A 16,501-nucleotide genomic window follows, 5' to 3' on the forward strand; every position below is an offset into this window, starting at 1 on the left:
ATTTAGAATTTTTCTCTAAATATTAGGCAAGAACCCTCTTGGGCTTATTAATATCGAGGATTTAGTAATAAGCCCACGGTGAATCATATGGCACCCCAAATTGTGGTAGTACATGTGGCACCCCGGATAGCATTTCTAGGGAACTTTAAGGGGCCACAATTTAGTGTGGATTTTATGGGGTATTCTCCGATTTCACACAAACCAGTACCACAAAAAATGACCTAAGCCAGGTCCAAATTCCATGAACCCAAAGAGCAGAGACAGAAATTTCAGTCTCAGAGCTGTTGACTCTGTACACAAATGGAAGCCATTGTCTTAATAGGTAGCTAATGTGCAGCAGGAAGAGAAAGGACAGCTGCTGGATGTCCCCAGAGTCCCAGCCACCACGTTAGCTCACAAGCTGCTCTGGGGAGGGAGTACAAGTGGCCATTGCCCTCCTTACCAGTGTGAGAGGGTCAGGCCACTTGAAGAATACACCCGACTTCTGGTTCGCTCACCAATGTGGTTATTGAGCGAATAATCCAGCTCTTGATGCTCGCCGCTTCAATTCACCAAAGATGAGGCCTGGCCAGAGGAAAAGGTTTATTGCAAGAAGGCAGCAGCAGCCTTGGGGAAAGAAAAAGAAGTTTCTCTCCATCCAAACAGGTGCTTTTCTACCAAACCACGCAGTACAGAGGATTTTTAAAGAGACAGGGTAATTGGAGGGTGAGGATTCAAATAAAACAATGAATCTATTCAATTGACAATTATGCAGATTGTCAGGCTTTGTTCTGAGGCACATCCCACCACCCAGTCAGAGGAGTCCAGGGTGTCACCCCAGGGGCTTTCTGCCTCAGTTGGGGGAGGGGGGAAAGGGTTCTTTGTCAGCTGGGGCAAAAGCCTGACACTCCTAATCATCTCCTTTTTTCAGTGGGCTTCTGAAATTCTTATGCAAATATTATTCACAAGATTACAGCAACAGAGGGTGCCTTCATTAAGGTAAACATTTGAAAAGGAAAAATGCATTTATTGTGGTTACAGGAGTACCATTCTGTTGGAGGAGGGTATTTGAGGGCTTATAAAGAGGTTTTAAGGAAGGGTGTGCTGGTGTAAGGACTAGATGACCTAATGGGGAGTCCTTTTAAGAGTGGGCAAGACACTTGCTTCTCCCCAGAACCTGTCTATTAGCAAGACAGAAGTGGAGAGCCCACTCCTCTGAGTTTCATTTTCTCATGAGAATAGAAGGGAAGTTAACAATCCCACCCTTCTAACCTAGTTTTACCACAGAATTTGCCTATCAGATCGTTCCCAAGGTTTTTTGTTTTAACAAGAGCAGGCTAGACAAGATTATGATTTTGTCCCTCTGATAGATTGTTAGCTGTTATTATTCTGCTCATCCAAATTGTGGTTAAAAAACTCCACTCCATTTTTCAGGTCTCCCTCTCTTGGGGACCCCTAGTGGCTGCTGTGGCAAGGTTTCTCATGTAAATAAATCTTGCTTTGCTCACTGCCTGTCCACATGGAAATTCCTTGTGAGACATGCATCCCCATCACCCTCCTTCATCACCATTTTCCCCCCATTACTTTGGTGTGGTGAAGTCATGGAAGAGTTGACGGTCTCTGGTTTCAGATGTCATGGCTTGTCGCTAGATCGATGACAAGGCTTAAGTTCTCCGATTCCTCCTGGTGGTCAGCACCTGTGTCCTTCAGCTCTGCCTCAGCCTAATGGTAGAACAGAGACCTGGGGCTCCCCTGCTCTTTTAAAAACCTACTGTAAATTTCCACAGATGCCCCTATGAAGTTGACTGTGAGTAGAAGACTTAATAATCACTGGGATTTCTAAGGGTTGGGTGTCTGGGTGTCTACTTCTCACTGTTTCTACACACACACACACACACACACACCCCACTCATGGACAAAATATTTCCCAGGTGCAAAATTAGGTAATGTTATCAGACTCAATAACCTCCTTTGCACCAAGCAAACAGGTTTCTCCTGGTGTGCCTTTATTGGAGGGGCAGGGTTTTGTAGTGTAAAGTACTGGGCTGCTTTCCTAGGCCTGCTTCTAAGGCTGCTGCATTCCTTCTGCAGAGCACATGTTTTGTTTCCCATGACTGCTTTCACACACATAGGCTAATTTCTATCTTCCTGTCTAAAAATATTATTGCCTTCCTGGTCCACAGCAGAGAGCTGGACTGGAAGAGGAGCAACCTGGACTAGAACCCAGCACCCATATGGGATGCCGGCAGGTGGAGGATTAGCCAAGTGAGCCATGACGCCTGCCCCATGAAAACCTTGAATAGAAGAATACCCTTAGAAACAAAAGCTGAAGGAATTGTCTGATTACATGAAAAAAATTAAACACATTAAGAAAAGACAGAAGAATCAAGTATCCTATGACCTTAGGCTTCTAAGACAAACAGTTTTAATGTTAGGTCACAAGAGTCAGAACCAAGGAGGAAGAAATAACTTACAGGAGATGCCTAGAAATTTGACAAAGAAAATGACCAATTAAGTAGAAACTACTAAAAGGAGAAACTGCATTAAAATAGATTTCAAAATGAAACAGCAAGATTATTACAAATATGTATGTTACCAGAGGGAAGGCCATGGAAGCTGTGGGGTTCTGTCTTCACACAAGAAAGAATTCAGGTGTGAGACAGAGGGCAGAGTGCTAAGGCTTTGTTGGGGATAGGGCATCTGTCAGGACGGAAGGGACAGAAAGAGCACCCACTCGCTCAGACTGGGGAGAGTGAGGTTACATGGTTGAGTGGAAATACACCTGGGCAGGTGGCTCAGCAGAGAGGCAGAGGGCAGAGCAAGCAGTCTGCTTAGACTCCCTAGGTTTTTAAGGGAGTCTGTTTACCCTCCTCCCCCTCTCCTCCAGGACAAAGGATGGAGAGTCCAGGTGGAAGGGTTTGTTGGGTGAAAATTAGCAAATTCCTCCCCAGATTTGCTGGCAGACTAGGGGGGCTTCCCTTAGGGCATCTGAGGAGGTTTTATTGCCCCATGTAACCAAGTAACCCATTTGGTCCTGAGCAGAGAGAATTCCCCTGGGAGCTTTCCTGGGGGGGGAGGGGAAGGGCTGGGACCCCCTGGGAGGTTATCGGGGTCTGGGGTCTGAGCAGGACTTTGAAGTGCAAGTTGCTGGGCTTCCAGAGCTTTCACAGCAGGTGCTGGTCTTCAGGCCTGCCTCACAAACACATAGGCTAAATTCCTGACTTCCTACCTAACATATATACGCTTTGAATAACCTTATTGCTTTTGCATAGTGAAAAATCCATAGTTCTATTTCATTGAACTTTCATAAATGCTACCAAAGGCAATCTAGATGAGCCCTTGCAAGAGACTTCCTCCCTAGAGACCCCGTTTCAAATCCTAAACAAGGCTCTTCTACAAGCACCCGCCTTGAGCCTTCCTAACCCACTTAAACTGTTCTTCACTCTACCCTTCTCCAGCCCACTGTTACTTTTCATCCCTGCTCTTCTCTCAACCCAGCTACTCTCCTCCCCACTTCTCTCATCCCCTCGAACCCCATTCCTGTCCTGACTTCCTTGATTTTTTCTGACCTCATCACCTCAGACCTTCATCACCTCAGACACTCCTATTCCCAAAGCCCTGCATTGGATCATTAATGGTAGTGCTTCTAAAGCTCCCCCTTTTCCCACTGGATATGAAATAATTGAGGGGCATCATGATGTCACCTCCTCCTCTCCCTGCAAAGGACCATAGAGGCTGGGCCCCTACCTCAAGGCACTACCTCCCAACAGGCCAAGTTATTAGCCTTGGTTCAAGCCTTCACCTTAGCCAAAGGAAAGACAGTCAATATATATACAGATTCCCGATATGCCTATAACATTTTGCATTCCAATGCCCAGATACGGCAAGCCCGAGAGACCCCTATAATAAATGGCAAGTTGATTAAAGCTCTACTTGAGGCTGCCCAGCTGCCAACAAAAGCTGCTGCTATTCACTGGAAAGGACACCAGAAAGGTAAACAATTCCTATCTGAAGCTAATAACAAGGCTGATCTGACAGCTAACACAGTGGCTCCTGGGGAGAGGATCCCATCTTTTCTCTGTAACTTAGCTCCTGTGTATTCAGACCTAGACATCTCTTAGTTCCAACAACAAGGGGCATCTAGAAAGGACTCATGGTGGTTTCTAGATGAAAAACTAATACTCCCTTCTTCTCTCCAAGTTACCTTTCTAAAGAACCTCCATTCTCTCTATCACTCAAACTCAAACTCTCTTCTTCACTTCCTGAGATCACATATACACCTAACTCCTGCCATAAGAGAAACTCTGCATAACATATCTCAGACTTGTAGCCCCTGTCAAACTGCTAACCCCAATTCTAATATCAGGCCACCCCATTCCCCACTCACCAGGCCCATGGATCACTCCCAGGAGAGGACTGGCAGATTGACTTCACCCATATGCCACCAGTTAAGCAAACATGGTACCTTCTGGTGATGGAGGACACCTTCCTGGAGTGGGTGGAAGCTTCCCCCACTACTAACAAAAGAGCTTCCACCATTTCCACTATATTAAATGATATTAACCCAAGATTTGGATTGCCTGCTTCCATCAGTCAGACAATGGACCAGAGTTTATCTCTAAAATAACTCAAATAGTATCTGCCTCTCTTCATAGCTCATGGCATTTTCACATCCCCTATCATCCCCCCTCCTCAGGAAAAAGTAGAATGGATGAATGGAATTTTAGAACAGGCTCTAACTAAACTCTCCACCCAGGTTTACTTGGACTTGGTAAAACTCCTTCCTTTAGCTCTGTTAAGAATCGGATCTCTTCCCCAGAAGCCCTTAATGCTTAGCCCATCTGAAATTCCCTATGGAAGGCCTCTTTCACCTAGCTTCCCTCCCCTACAGAGCTCTGAAGCTATTCCTCCTCCTCTCTTCTTACTGAAATGTGCGATGACTTATGGATGTATGCAGATACACACCTACCCAAACCACACTCTCTGCCTCCCGACTATATCCCTACCTTTCCACCTGGTGACTGGGTTTATCTAAAACAAAATGAGGCTGCTCTAAACCAAAGTGGAGCGGGCCCTACCAGGTGATATTGACTACCTCCACCACAGCCAAACTCAAAGGGCACCCTCCCTGGGTGCATTTTACTTCATTAAAACTAGTTACATCTCCCTCATATAAGTCCACCCCAACAGGACCCACCTCTCAGGTCGACACGCTAACACGATGCATTTACAAGGTAACTCTGTCTCATTTTGGCCGTTGTTTCCACCATGGGCCATGGCTCTAGTGTCTCCTTTTGCCCTCATAATCATAGTGCTCCTATTTCTGCCATGCATAATTAACCCATTCCAAAGGTTCTTGCAGAAACAAATAACTGCTATATCTCAAGCCAACTCACAGGCACAACGCAAGGCTGCTCTTCCTCTTCAATCAATCCAATCCCAAATATAGGTCACTGCTCAAGTCCTGGCTCCATGTCTAAGCCCCCTATCAGCAGGAAGTAGCCAGAGAGAAATCGGCACCCCTCTCCTCATCTATACTCAGAGTCAGGATTGATGGAACAATGACATAAGCCTCAGCCATTCTCCCTCATTGCCCAAAATAGGTAAACACTGGAATGTAGTCCTTGGAATGTATTCCTTGCCCTTGAAACTCAACTGGATTTCACACCCTATTGCATTCATACCCCACCCCTTACAGCCACCTGAAAGACCACTTGTTCTTAACACCTGAAAGACCAGTTCCAGGAATTCCCCTCTGCCTGCTGGCCCCTACCCAAAATATAAAAAGGCCCAGCCCCTGGGGTTGGGGACTTCTGCCCTGTGATCCACTAATGTGCATGTGGGCAGTTGATCACCCACCTCTACAGACTTATTTTCTCTGAAAAAAATGCAGTCTGGCTGTAAATTTGTACACTGCCCCCTCTCTATTCTGCACCTCTTTCCCTAACATTTTGGTGCCCCAAATGGGGAAGCAAAAATCTGCAACTCTTTTCCTAACAATTAACAATGCTCAATTTTGAGAAACTCATAGAATTAATTTCCTTCTAATCTCAGCCAAAGTAATCTCACACAAAATTATCTGCTACAAATCTTCTGTAACATTTTTATATTACCTAAGTTATTTATTCTGTTTTGTTCCTCTCTCTCCTTGCCAAACACCAGTTTTATTTCAGGTAAGACAAAGATCATTTGCTTTCTTTGTTATTCAAAACACATCTTGAGTACAAGACACATTCTCATTCTCGAATTTATAGCTTCCTTAACATTTTTCTCTTCCCTATCTATTGGTTCCTTAATTTGCAATTTAAAATGATCCTAAAAAGCCTCTAAAATAAGAACAAAGCATTTTAATGAAACATAAAATTTCAAATTATTTTAAAGTAGTCAAATCCAAAAGTCCATTGTCTTTTACAACGTTTACAAGACCAACAGTACAAAAGTTTGAAAACATTTCTTTTATGTTTACCCACTTATTATTAACAATTTTTAAAGAAACTAAAATATTAGACTAGTATGGTTATAATCTTGAGTCATGTTTTGCCAAAGAACAACTCGAGGAGTTAAATTTTACTTCAAACAGGAATTAATGAACATTCCGTTATACCACTAACCTGCATCATTTTTTTCTTGTCAAAATCGAACTTTTATGACTTTGAGTATCCAAAAAAGTAAGTATAACTTTTGCTTGACCAGCAAACCCAGGCACAAAACATGTCAATAACCCTGAAAATATTTTAATTTGTATCTATCAACAAAGTTAAAACAACCTATCAGATACTTACTTAGGTCACATGAATCAAAAGATATTTGAGGCCGGTGCCACGGCTCACTAGGCTAATCCTCCCCCTGCGGGGCCGGCACCCTGGGTTGTAGTCCCGGTCGGAGTACCGGATTCTGTCCCAGATGCTCCTCTTCTGGGCCAGCTCTCTGCTGTGGCCCCGGGAAGTGCTTGGGCCCTGCACCCGCATGGGAGACCAAGAGGAAGCACCTGGCTCCTGGCTCCAGATCTGCCCAGCGCTGGCCGCAGCGCCATTGGGGGGTGAACCAACAGAAAAAGGAAGAGCTTTCTCTGTCTTTAACTCTTCCTCTCAAAAAAAAAAAAAAAAAGATATTTGAGTTAATTAGTTTTAATTTATGTGAACACTCATTTGCCTATGTCAGTTAAAACAGAGCTCTTAAGGAATTTTTTACCATTCAGACATAATATACAACAATATACAACATACACAAATACACACACACACACACACATATATATATAGCATATATGAGAAGGAATAATGTCATTTTGAAATCAGACACAACCCCCTAAATTCCACACTGAAATGTGGCCCTTAAGTTCCCCAGAAGTGCTATCTGGGTGCCACATGTGTTACCAGAATTTGGGGTGCAATATGATTTCACCATGAGCTTATTAATCCCCAATATTAAAAGCCCGAGAGGGTTCTTGCCTAATATTTAGAGAATTCTAAATACCGGCACAGATTAACGAAGCAGCATGGTACGCTTTAGGTTTTTATTTAGTGCGAGAGGTGTCTAGGAAAGTGAGGGTTTAGTTCTGGTAGGAGAGGGAGGAAAGTCTAGAAACCAGGGTAGCATCCATACCAAGCAGGGAGCAGACAAAAGCCACGTGCAGCAAGCACCTTGAGCTGCTATTCACTGCTTACCACTGGCAGCAAAGCAGAGGCTGAGAGTTAGGTAAATGTAGGTTCATACTGAGCACCAGGAACCAGCCACATGGAGGAGCATCTAGGCCAGGAAGCCTAGAGCACATGGCCTGAGGGCACACGTCCTGGAGGCACAGGGCTATGGGAAGCCCCTCCTGGCAGGAGGCCAGGCAAGAAAAGAAGGCCCAGACACACTGTGTCCCAGGCTTTTAACCCACTTCCAAAGGGGAGTGGTTAATTAACCTGATTGGCTGGTTGGCACCCAGGTGTGGCCAGCTAGGGGGATGAGGTCACACAGGGGCGTGGTGAAGGTATCAGGTAGAGGCATGACATCACACAGGGGTGTGGCGAAGGCATGGTCTTCCAGTTCACAAATCAATTTTAGCCTGTATGCCTGCCTACTTCATCGCCCCTTTTTAAAATATTTAACTCCTTTTGAAAATTATCGACATCACAGAATTCTTCCTTTCAATAATTTAATTAACCATAATTTTTTTCTCAATTAGGACTGGCAGGAATAAAATCTTAACATAAGCATTTAGTTTGGAAAATAACTCTAGTCCCAGTAAAAGAGTTGAACACCTACACATGAAAAGAAAATCGTGTCTTCAGTTCAGATTCAGTTAGCACCTTAATAAAGAAATATTTTGTAGTGCATTATTTTTCTGATTCTTGTTCCCTGCTGTCAATTGCACCAGGGGCTTCTGTGGGAGTCACAACTGGCTTTAAAGGACCAACGGGACCTCAAGGGCCTCCTCATTCTTTAGAATGCAATGCAAACAAATCCATGCATTATCACAATGTTTCTTAGTTATGAGGCCAGAAATATTGCCTGTCCTTATCAGCTCAGAGGGATTTGGATGGAATTAACATCTAATTACCTGTATTTTAACCAAGATAAACAAATTTTCACACAATGACTCTTCCAAACAAAATTTCCCTTGTGGAGGGACTGATCAAAGAGTCTTAGAATATCATCTCCCCAGGGCCGGTGCTGTGGTGTACTAGGCTAAAGCCTCTGCCTGAGGTGCCGACCTCCCATCTTAGAGCTGGTGTCCCATACAGGTGCCAGTTCTGTTCCCGGCTGCTCCTCTTCTGATGCAGCTCTCTGCTATGGCCTGAGAAAACATTAGAAGATGGACCAAGTACTTGGCCTCTGTGCCCATGTGGGAGACCTGGAAGAAGCTCCTGGCTTCAGATCAGCCCATCTCTGGCTGTTGCAACCATTTGAGAAGTGAACCAGTGGATGTAAGACCTTTCTCTTTGTCTCTCCCTCTCTCTGTCTATAACTCTACCTCTCAAATGCATAAATAAAAATCTTTTAAAAAAATCTACCACCAGTTGGTACTGGAACAAATGACCTAAGCCAGGTCCAAGTGGCATGAAACCTAAATGTCAGATAAAGAGGATTTCCAGTGGGTATCATGTTTGATCTAAGCAGTCTTGGAGCCTCAACTCCCCAGCAAACCCCATTTCTTTGTGTCAACAGATATTCACAGGGAGCTGATGCCAAGGCAGGGAGAAAAGGGAGAGTCCCCCAGAAAGGATGCTTGGCCTCTGCTTGGGCTGCCTCTGAAATCCCTGCCCAGGGTCTGCTCATAACCAGCAGCCACAGCTGAGAGCTGATGCAGGGAGACAGCCTCACCCCCCTAGGAAGAGCTGTGCTAAGAGGACTGGGTTGTGGACTTGGTGACCTGCTTTCTAGCTGAGGGGAATTCTGTGATCCAGGAGGAGAAAGAAGGGACAGGGATCCCAAAACTCACAGCTCCTCCCCCCAAATTCCATGTATGAAGTCTGGATTCTCCCTGAGGACCCACGAATCCTAACCACACAATTTGGAAAAATACAGAGCTCTAGGGCTGAGCCAAAGTCACCACATTCAGGAATGAAACAAGATATCCAGGGTCCCATGCCAGCTGCCAGCCCAGCTGCCATCCTGCAAGAGGGAGGCACCTGGCCCCCACACACTCACCTCATTCCAGATTCTGAGCTGCCCAGGCATCCTTCTGAGGGCTCTTGTACTGAGAGAAGTGCACAGAGAGGCAAGGACTGAGCATCTGGCATCTCCATGAGCAGCAGACTAGAGAAGCTGTTTAGCAGCATACAGAAAAAGACCTCATGTCGCTCTTTATTATTGCTCCCATGTGTCTGATTGGACAGCTTGCTGAGCCAGTGAGCAGGCAGCACATCAGATGATGCAGCCAATCAGTCACACCTACCAGCTTTCCCCAATGGATTGGGGGGAGGGGTGCAGTTCAACCACCCTGTGGCTGGTGGGGGAAGTGAGGGTTAAGTCTTGGGCTCAGGTCTGGTGGTGCTCATGGGGGCCTAGCTATCCTAAGAGCCAGGGCTGCTGTCACCTTCCTGCTGACCCAACCACACAAGATTGGAGACCCTCCCTCCACTGTCTGTGATCCCGCTGGGATCTTAGGACCTGGAGCTTCCAATAACCTCCTTCACAAGGGATGCAATTCACTCACAATTTACTGAATGCGGAGCTTTTCATCCTCTTCATGTTGTTGGCTTAATTGTCTTTTAGGTTTTTCATTTTGGTTTTTAATGATTAGAAAATATTTGCTGGCTCCACGGCTCACTAGGCCTGCGGCACTGGTACTCCGGGTTCTAGTCCTGGTTGGGGCACTGGTTCTGTCCCGGTTGCACCTCTTCCAGTCTAGCTCTCTGCTGTGGCCTGGGAGTGCAGTGGAGGATGGCCCAAGTGCTTGGGCCCTGCACCCCATGGGAGACCAGGAGGAGGCACCTGGCTCCTGGCTTCGGATCAGCGCAGCACACCGGCCATGGTGGCCATTTTGGGGGTGAACCAACAGAAGGAAGACATTCTCTCTGTCTCTGTCTCTCACTAAATCTGCCTGTAAAAAAAGAGAGAGAGAGAGAGAGAGAGAGAGAGAGAGAGAGAGAAAGAAAGAAAGAAAGAAAGAAAGAAAGAAAGAAAGGAAATATCTAAAGGTATTCTTTTTTTATTTTTACTTTTTGACAGGCAGAGTGGACAGTGAGAGAGAGAGAGAGAGAAAAGGTCTTCCTTTGCCGTTCTTTCTTCACCTTCCACTGCAGTTTAGTTCACAGTGCAAATATGGAATAGGAAGTAATCATCAGGAACATGAACATAAAACTCACTTGCTGGGACTGGCATTGTGGTACAGCACATTAAACTATCACTTATGATGCCTGCATCTCCTATCAGAGTGCCAACTTGAATCCTAGCTGTGCTCTTTCTGATCCAATCTCCTAACTGTGCCTAGGAATTAGCAGATAATGGCCTGATTACTTGACTCCTTGCCACCCACATGAAATACTCAGATGGGGTTCCTGACTCCTGGCTTCAGTCTGGCTCAGGCCCAACTGTTGCAGCCATTTAGGGGAGGGAACCAGTGAATGGAAATCTCTCTCTCTCTCTTTATTCCTCCCCTATGTATGTGTATCTCCCTTCTCACTCTGCCTTTCAGCAAAATAAATAAAATATCTCCCTTCAGGATCAAGCATCTGGGGGATACTACACTTTAGAAAGAAATGGACTGATTTGTTCAGAGTACTCAAAGCAGTTTCTTTATATCCCAGTTCTTTCTCTGTACATACTTATGTTTTTATAGTACTGATTATGGCACCAGTGTGAGTTTTCATCCATTTTCTCATATCTGGTGTGTGACCTATTAAAAAGCAGCCTTCCTGATTGTGTGTCTTTTTGCTGCTCCATCCCAAATACTTAGAATAGTGTCTAGTGCCTGACATGTGAAGATCATTTGTTGAATGAACAAACTGAAATATTTACTAAATGTTAATGAAGGAGCTCATGCATAATCAGTCCATATATAAAATAAAGCTCAGCCAACTATGAAATGTTTATATTGTACATAAAATATATATGAATTTGCATCTGCCTTTGAACTCGGTCATAAGCATCAGCATCCTGGTCTCCTTAATTGTTGTGGGCAGTAAGAAGACTTCTGTCTGCTCTGTTTAAAGATCCCCATGGTTCTCAGTGTTCAGAGAGCTTTTCTGCTGGTGACCTTCCATGTCCACCTGGTTTCTCTTTGTACCAAGCCTGGACTTGAGGATTGTGATTGTGGCTATAGATCCCAGCTCAAAACTCAAAATGTACCCACTGAAATATTTTCTGATTTCCTCTTCAAGCCAATGGCTGTTTGACACAGTGTGGATTGACATCCACATACGTGTGACTTTTCCCATTTTTCTGGAATTGATTTCTATTTTAATTCCATTGGAGTTATGAAAGCAATGATATGACTCCAATTTTCTAAAAAATTGTTGACACATATTTTCTGAAATAACAGATGATCCCACCTGGAGGATTTAGACAGCTGTTGAGAAGAACACATGTTCTGCTGCTGTCAGGTAGAATGCTCTCTGTGTAACTGTTAGGAAAAGTTGATTTATAATATTGTTCAAATCTACCACTCTTTATTGATTTCCTACTTAGATATTCTATTCTGTGTTGAAAGTGGAATATTGATATGTTCTGTTTGTTCCATTGCTGTTTATCTCTTCAGAGCTGTCAACATTTGCTTATATATTCTGGTGTTCTGAGGTTGGGTACGCATGTTGTTCAACCTAGAAAAGTACACAGAGGAACAACTCAAGAATATCAAGAATAATATGGAAACAAAATGAGGAATTCAAAAAACACATAGAACAATGAAGAATCAATCAAATTTCAAGATGTAGAAAATGGTGAATAAAAAGAAAAAAATCAAATAGAAAAGTTCTACTCCAAGGAAACACAACAGAAGAAATCTTTCGTTATGCAGAAATGGGGTTGGACTTGTATGATCTTCAAGCTCTGATGCATTTCCCTGGCACAAATCCATGTCTTCTACTGAGAACATTGTCCCAGGATTTCTTCAGGGAGTGATCCATCCCACCTGTCAGTGCAAGTGGTAAGTGAGGATAGAACTAGCTCTGCTGCAGGGGCAAGGGTCATGCTTGTTCTTCCTGCTGTGGCAGTGTTGGTGCATGAGGAGTTGGGGCTCAGGTGTGCACATTTTATGAGGGAATGCACAGGCCCCAGGATTTAGCCCTGGCTGTGGACACAACACCTCTCTGTTCAGCACAAGGTACACCTGCTTCCACCTAAGTGTAAGATGCCCAGGGATGACCAAATTATGTCTCCCTCAAACACAGCCAGGAGGGAGGGAACCCAGGCCACACCCACACTGAACACGGCTTCTGCACTCTGTCATCAGTGTCTTTAGTGAGAGAGGATGGCATCGGATTCCTATTTCAAAAAAAATGACATAGCAACTCAGCAAAATGGAATCAGGGATGTTACTGTTGTGAAAATGGGCAAATATGAGATTATACAAAATTAATAAGTATTAACTGCACTTCTGAGAAAGCATAACTTTTATGAGATGTGTATTTGACCACTTTTTTCTTTTTTTTTTTTTTTTTTGACAGGCAGAGTGGACAGTGAGAGAGAGAGACAGAGAGAGGTCTTCCTTTTTGCCATTGGTTCACCCTCCAATGGCTGCCGCGGCCAGCGCACTGTGGCTGGTTCACCATGCTGATCCGAAGGCAGGAGCCAGGTGCTTCTCCTGGTCTCCCATGGGGTGCAGGGCCCAAGCACTTGGGCTGTCCTCCACTGCACTCCCTGGCCACAGCAGAGAGCTGGCCTGGAAGAGGGGCAACTGGGACAGGATCCAGTGCCCCGACTGGGACTAGAACCTGGTGTGTTGGTGCTGCAAGGTGGAGGATTAGCCTAGTGAGCCATGGCGCCAGCCCACTTTTTTCACATTAACTTTTTTTTTTTTAAAGATCTGTGTTGTTTATTTGAAAGGCAGAGTTACAGAAAGAGAGGTAGACAGAAAGAGATCTTCATCAGCTGGTTCACTCCCCAAATGTCCACAATGGGCCAAACTGGGCCAATATGAATCCAGGAGCCAGGAGTTTCTTCCAGGTCCCCCATGTGGGTGAAGGGGCCCAAGTATTTGGGGCATCTTCCTCTGCTTTCCCAGGCACATTAACAGAGAGTTGGATGGGAAGTGGAGCACCCAGGACTTGAACCGGCACCCTTGTGGGATGCTGACATTACAGGCCAGGGCTTTAACCTATTGTGCCACAGCTCTATCCCCCATTTGACCACTTTTAAAATGTACTGTTAGTGTGGTCCTGACAAAACAAAATATAGCTGATGAATTTTATCATCTTAAGCATTTCTAAGTGTATGATTGAGTAGTGTTGAGGATATGCACATTGCTGTGGGACCAATATTCAGAACTGTTTCTCCTTATGAGACTGAAACTCTACCCATTGAAGGAAAGTTTTTCTTTTTTATAATTTCACCACCTCCAGATCTCAGCAATTGCCATTCTACTTACCATTGCCCACATTGTGGAGTCTTTAGGAGGTATGGTGATATTTTAGGGTCACATAACTGAGAGGGTAGAGGGAACCCTCCTGGATCTCAGTTTGCCTCTGCAAAGCTGGGTCCTGATTGTACCCAGGCATTCCCAGGGTTTTGGATTGGGCTATGTGGCATACATATGTGAGGTTATGGACACGGCATGAGGCAGAAGGAGGATGAGACTTTGGAGAGGTCTTTTCTGCTGAGGAATCCCATAAAAGAGGATCCCAAGAAATGAAATCAATTTCTTGATGAAAGTCTACAATAGAACCTGGAACTCAGGGTGTCTAAGCTTTCTTTGCTGAAGCCCCACTGGAGAAAGCCATCTGTTCTCTTCTGTCCTGACTTTCCAGGGGCCCAGCCTCAAGAAATCCTGGATGTGAATACTTTATAACAGATATTGGCTCAGCTCTTGCTATTGATACCTCAGGCATTTGGGCAGGAAGGACTCCATGGTGACATGGGTTGTCCCTAAGAAGGAAACTAGGCAAGGTCACCACGATGATCCCACTTGGGCATTGCAACACTACTTCCCCTTTTGTGGGTATTTTTGGGAGCCTCATGTAGGCTATCCTGTCCCATGTAGGAACAATTTATTGGAAGAGTTAAAATCTGGGTTGTCCTGTTAGGTCTACACTCTAGGTCATGACAGCCAGAATGGGTAGAGGAATTTGTGGTAGCACTCATCTTTTATGTGAATCCTAAGCTAGAGAAATGTTTAGACAGAAATCTGTGCTTGACCTTGCTAACAGAAAGTTACCTGGAACAGAAACAGTATTGATAGCCAGATGGGGTTATGATACCTGCAGACCTGGCTTTAGAACCACCGCAGGAAGTTGAAAATGTACTTAACAGAGTCATACACTTCTCCCTGGGTGATGGGCAATTTCACCACACTGACAATGAAGCCCAATGCTGATTCACCTTGAGTGCAAGTGCAGAGGGATCTTCATAACCATGGCCAGTAATGGCCAATATGACCTCCTGCTCCTGTTCTTTAAAAACAAACAAACAAAAAACCCAGGTGCATAATTTGATGAAGATATAAAGATTTTCAGCTACATGTACAGTGTCGGTGGTAATGTAAAATGATGCAACCACCACAGAAAACAGTATGAATGTTCATTACATCAAAAATAAAATTTTTATATGATCTGATAATCTCAGTTCTGATTATATATCTAAAGGAATTGAAAGTTGATCGGCCAGTGCCGTGGCTCAATAGGCTAATCCTCCCCCTAGTGGCACCGCGGCACACGGCACACCAGGTTCTAGTCCCAGTCGGGGCGCCGGATTCTATCCCTGTTGCCTCTCTTCCAGGCCAGCTCTCTGCTATGGCCAGGGAGTGCAGTGGAGGATGGCCCAAGTGCTTGGGCCCTGCACCCCATGGGATACCAGCAGAAGCACTTGGCTCCTGCCTTCAGATCAGCGTGGTACGCCAGCTGCGGCAGCCATTGGAGAGTGAACCAATGGCAAAAGGAAGACCTTTCTCTCTGTCTCTCTCTCTCATTGTCCACTCTGCCTGTCAAAAAAAAAAAAAGTTCATATAGGCCGGCACCATGGCTCAATAGGCTAATCCTCCACCTTGTGCTGGCACACTGGGTTCTAGTCCCGGTCGGGGCACCGGATTCTGTCCCAGTTGCCCCTCTTCCAGGCCAGCTCTCTGCTGTGGCCAGGGAGTGCAGTGCAGGATGGCCCAAGTGCTTGGGCCCTGCACCCACATGGGAGACCAGGAGAAGCAGCTGGCTCCTGCCTTTGGATCAGTGCAGTGCGCCGGCCGTGGCAGCCATTGGGGGGTGAACCATTGGCAAAAGAAGACCTTTCTCTCTCTCTCTCTCTCTCACTGTCCACTCTGCCTGTAAAAAAAAGAAAGAAAGAAAGTTCATATAAATAAAGTATTAGCACTGTTTGCCACAGCATAATTCACTGTAGCCGAGACTTCTAGTGTGGCCTGCACTTACAGTGGAAAGTTATGCAGGCACAGAGAAAAGAAAATCCTGTGCCATGGATGAACAGTGAGGACAAATACTCTAATATTCCAACATATGAAGTATTTAAAGTAGTCAGAGGGGTCAGTGCTGTAGTGCAGTGGTTTAAAGCCCCACCTGCAGTGTTGGCAATGCCATATGGGTGCCTCTTCAATTCCTGGCTACTCCACTTCTGACCCAGCTCTCTGTTATGGCTGGGAAAGCAGTAGAAGATGGCCCAAGTCCTTGGGCCCCTGCACCTGTGTGGGAGATCTGGAAGAAGCTCATGGCTCCTGGCTTCAGATCAGCTCAGCTGTGGCTGTTTTGGTCATTTGGGGAGTGAACCAGTGGATGGAAGATCACTCTCTGGCTCCACCTCTCTCTGTAACTCTTTCAATTAAATAAAATAAATCTTTTTTTTTTTTAAATAGAATATGAGAAGCATAAAGTAGAAGGGTAGTTATGGATGGTAGGGAGGGTATGCTATTCAGTAGAAATGGAATTTTTAGATG

General features: G+C 45.0%; 1 long non-coding RNA gene across 6 annotated transcripts in view; it reads right to left on the reverse strand.

Moving 5' to 3' along the window:
• Positions 1–16,501, reverse strand: part of LOC127488760 (uncharacterized) — a 60,020-nt gene that overhangs the window by 18,165 nt on the left and 25,354 nt on the right. For 5 of the 6 annotated variants that reach the window (XR_011385990.1, XR_011385985.1, XR_011385987.1 and 2 more), the window contains exons 3-4: positions 1,564–1,701; positions 443–564 (exon numbers count right to left, since the gene is read on the reverse strand). This is a non-coding gene — a long non-coding RNA (uncharacterized lncRNA). Of the gene's footprint in view, positions 1–442; positions 607–1,563; positions 1,702–16,501 lie in introns of all 6 variants that reach the window. The other variant, XR_011385989.1, reaches the window with a different exon arrangement.

This window comes from Oryctolagus cuniculus, unplaced genomic scaffold (genome assembly GCF_964237555.1).
Source record: "Oryctolagus cuniculus unplaced genomic scaffold, mOryCun1.1 SCAFFOLD_35, whole genome shotgun sequence".
Taxonomy (NCBI): domain Eukaryota; kingdom Metazoa; phylum Chordata; class Mammalia; order Lagomorpha; family Leporidae; genus Oryctolagus; species Oryctolagus cuniculus.